Raw genomic sequence first — 4949 nt, 5'->3', positions numbered from 1 at the left:
TGTTTTATTATGCATGTTTAATTTATCTGTTCCTTTTTTGTTCCGAAAAAAATGGCCAAATATTCCTTTACTCGCCATGATTGTTCTTTGTGATTTTGATGAGATCAGTGTTATGGTTACAATTTAAAATGTTGGATCAGAATTCAGATTTGTGTTGTTAGATTTTATTTTGATACTGAGATATCTACACGCCAGTCAGCTCTAGAGTACTGTAACACTGTGTGCACTGGTACTCACCGTTGTATGGATTGCAGCTTAGCTCTGCATGGCAGGGCTGTGTGTTACCGGCGTTATACGGCATCCCACCACATGTGCATGTGGTGAGAGGCCGTATAACGCCGGTAGCACACAGCCCTGGTGTGAAGTTTATCGAGCGTCTAGACATTCTGATTGAAACCATGATTGACAGATGTAAATGTATACAAATTTACAAGTCCACGTGACTGACTCCAATTCTCTGATTGGTAGCTATGACTTACAGTGTATCAAAGACTCAAGTTGATGTGATCACATAGAGGGACTGTGATGTGATTTATGAATGAATGTCAGAACAAACGTGAACGATGCTGCGTATTTTGCTCAGCGAATTTTTCTCGTGTGCGGCACGACTCGACTAAACATTTGTATCTGTCTTTGCTGTGACAGTTCGTTTGCACACAAGATCAAATGTGATATAAGTCAAAATATTGCAGTGTCCGCATATGATTCTGCAAGGTGTTTTTAGATTTTTGTTTATAAAAGGAAAGTTTATTTGATGAACATACATACAAACTGTACACCGCAACCGTTTCTGTTCCGACTTTAATTGAAATTAAAGACATTGTATTTATACTTTACAACAAAAGCTTTGTAATAAAGGTTCGCTTGCAGCTATTATAAAGACGAATAACGCATGGTTTTAAACCTCGCTGCAATTATTGTAGCCCTAGTGCCGAGCACCATCTTCGCTTGCCAAGGCCTGCTGTTCGGGCAGCCGGATGCTTAGTGGAAGACTCCTGTCTGGCCAACGAGCCGTGCTGGCGGACGATGGCCGAGCACCAGTTTCGTCTGTCGTGTTGACTGTGAAGCGCCGCTCGGCCCTGCCACACAACAGAAGGAACTAGCGCAGGGTCCTACTAATTACTGCCCGTCACTGCCCGTCAGGAAATTAGTCTTCCAATTACTGTAATCAGTCGATATTTCAATATCAAAGACCACTACTCTTCGTAAAAACGAACGAAATAATATTCCAAGATCCGAAAAATGTTGATTTTCGAACGAGTAGCAACGCTAATCGTGTGATCGTACATGCATCACCATTGGCCATACATACTGCCCGTCGACGTCCGACCACTGCCCGTCATTGCCGTCGGGAAATTTACCTTTCAACGACTGTAATCAGTTGATATCTCATATCAAAAACATTACTTACTATACAACCAAACAAAATTGTCGTCCCAGACCCCAACAACGTTGATTTGCGAACGAGTGGCAACGCTGATCGTAATCGATGTCCGAACACTGCCTATCATCACTGCCCGTCGAGTAGAGAACTTAGCGCTCCAATATTCACGTTAGTTCTGAGACAGGACACGGGCATTTGCAGTAAAACAGACTCTTATTTTGTAGCTTTCTATTATATAAGTGGTCTTTGGTATTGATATATCGACAGATTACAGTAATTGGAAGGTTAATTTCCTGACGGGCAGTGACGGGCAGCGACGGGCAGTAATTAGTAGGACCGCTAGCGCACGGCCTAATGGCTACAATTATCACAGTACTACAAACATGGAGGTAGTACCTCCATGCTACAAAGCATGAATAAACTTACTCCCATATTTCACTTGGTTCGAGAGATCTGGTCTGAGCGAAGTTCAGATGTATGTTTATTATCTGAATGCAGGGCTGACTCTAGCCTAGCCCTACGAGTATGGCGAGAGTGTCCGGCTTTGGCTACGCCGCCTCCCAGGAGGTGGGAGGCGGCGTAGCCAAAGCCGGACACTCTCGCCATACTCGTATAGGGCTAACTCTAGCCCTGCGTACAGGTCTGTGCCCGGCGTGATAGGGCCTTCCCCACACGCCGGGAACACACAGAGCTGTACGCAGGGCTTGGCTGACACTAAATTGTTGATGATTCATTCACGAGTGTTGAAATGACCACTAAATTTATATAATGAACCACAGTTACGAGTGGAGTGATACGTACCGGCCGCCGCGCCGCGTACTATGCATATAAGGACATATATAAGGACTTAGGGAGCCTTCAGTAATTACAGGGGGGGTGGGCCGGGGGAATTGGGGGGAGGGTCGCTTTTTAGAAAACAGTTCAAGGGGGAGGGTCACTTTTTATAAACCTATCTTGGGGGGAGGGTCACTTTTGACAGAAGCTGATATTATGGCCAAAACTTTGATTGTCCGTGTGATATTTCCTGAATAGGAAATCACCAACAAAATACGCACACACTTACAGACCGCCATGCATAGTGAATTGACATTTGGTGAGATTCCAAAATCAAATTTCTTACACAACCATAGACTTGTAACCACTCTAGTCTAATCAAGAACAATAATCTTAATAATCAAGCATACATAAATGCACAGATTTATCAAATTTTGTACTGAAAAAAAATTATTCATAGTTTCATCATAGACCCCAATGCATAGTGAATCAACATTTTGGTGAAATTCCAAAATCAAATTTCTTGCACAACCATGGACTTGTAACCATTCTAGTCTTATCAAGAACAATAATGTGAATAATCAAGCATACATAAATGCACAGATTTATCTAATTTTGTACTGAAAAAAAATTATTCATAGTTTCATCATAGACCCCAATGCATAGTGTATGAACATTTTGGTGAAATTCCGAAATCATATTTCTTGCACAACCATTGACTTGAAACCACTGTAGTCTAATCAAGAACAATAATCTAAATAATCAAGCATGCATAAATGCACAGATTTATCTAATTTTGTACTGAAAAAAAAATATTTCTTAGTTTCATCATAGACCCCAATGCATAGTGTATGAACATTTTGGTGAAATTCCGAAATCATATTTCTTGCACAACCATTGACTTGAAACCACTGTAGTCTAATCAAGAACAATAATCTAAATAATCAAGCATGCATAAATGCACAGATTTATCTAATTTTGTACTGAAAAAAAAATATTCATAGTTTCATCATAGACCCCAATGCATAGTGTATTGAATGACATTTGGTGAAATTCCAAAATCAAATTTCTTACACAACTATAGACTTGTAACCACTCTAGTCTAATCAAGAAAATTAATATCAATAATCAAGAGTACACAAATGCAAAGATTTACCTATTTTTGTATTGGAAAAAACTATTCATAATTTCATCATAAACACCATGGATAGTGAACCAACTTTTTAGATGAAATTCAGAAATCAATTTCTTGTACACAAATGTTCATTTTACTTCCCTATTCAAGCAAAGTACATTTAATACATTATCAAACATATATAAAATACAGATATAGCATGTTTTGTGGGAGTAAATTGTCAATAATTTGCCTGATAGACTCCCATGTATTATGATTGATATTTTTGGATGAAGCACTAAATCAGCTACATCTTGCCTTCTTATAGTTGCACAAAATATGGGACCCACCCTAAACTGTATGAAATACCATTATCTCTTCAAAAATTCTTGCGTGATAAATTGCGACTGTCCCTCCAAAAACACAAGCCCTCCCCTCTGTAATTTGTCCCTAACATAACAATTGAACCAATTGTTATGTAAATTAGCTGATACTGTTTTAGTTATTCCCGGGGAGAATACCGCAGTGGTTGGGGGGGGGGGGGGTCAAGTTTTAGAATGTCGGACAAGGGGGAGGGTCACATTTTAGACAGGAGGATTGGGGGGAGGGTCACATTTTACGGTACAGGTGTTCGCAAAATTCCCCCGGCCCACCCCCCCTGTAATTACTGAAGGCTCCCTTATATGCATCGTACGCGGCGGCCGGTACGTATCACTCCACTCGTAACTGTGTAATGAACAGATTATCCAAAAATACAGCAGCACACAAGTGTTTCCCTCAATTTCGTTTTTACAAACTTCAAAGACGGGTTTCTTTCCTGGTGTCTAGATTTACGAAAACAATAAGTTGGCGTAGAGAGAACAAGTGTCACGATGGTAAAACTTGCGCGACCATTGGATTGCAGAGCAGGATGGGCAAAAGGGCGCCCTCACGAGTCAAATACTTTCCACTACTTTTGTTTTACAATGAACTTTTCACTTCACTCTGCGATTGCCAAGATATCCTCAATACAAACGGTACTTCCTGCTTAGTAACAACTCTCAAAAAAACTGTTATTTTAGGGTCAAATTGGAAATTATATGATCTTGTACTCCACATAATATTTATGACAAAGTTACATCAATTTTGCCTCAAATTGATTTGTGAAGTAAATCTGGGCAGAATACGCCCATAATTATATGACCATTTACTGAAAGAAACTTGTCAGGCAATTACATAAATTATTCTTTAAAAACAGAAAAAGATAAAAAAATTCAAAGTTACCTGCTCTGATTGCTGATTTTTAGTGATTTACCTGTCCTAATTACCGTTGTATCATCTGTTGATTCAGAGGTGACATTTCGACTGTCCATCTACATGGGCTTTTGAACAGAACTTTATCCTGCTTTCAATTTTTCCAAGTACTTTCTGTTTTCAAGAACCTTTGCAACATCATGATTGACGTTTTCATTTCTCCATTTTCACACTTTCATTTTTCTGTTCATCATTTTCACATTTAGCCGATTACAAATTCTTGTTTGGATTTTCAATAGAAAATTGTCATAAGTGTGCCTAGGAACATGAAACTTGTCCAAATCCTTGGATTGAAAGCATCCTGGAAAATGATAATGGCAGTGTACTTTTAAAGACTGAAATGAATTTTAAACAATCAAGATTTCATTGGCCCTTTTCATGTAT

This window comes from Ptychodera flava (assembly GCF_041260155.1).
Source record: "Ptychodera flava strain L36383 chromosome 23 unlocalized genomic scaffold, AS_Pfla_20210202 Scaffold_23__1_contigs__length_28996876_pilon, whole genome shotgun sequence".
NCBI lineage: Eukaryota > Metazoa > Hemichordata > Enteropneusta > Ptychoderidae > Ptychodera > Ptychodera flava.
Note: the sequence above shows the minus strand (reverse complement) of the source record.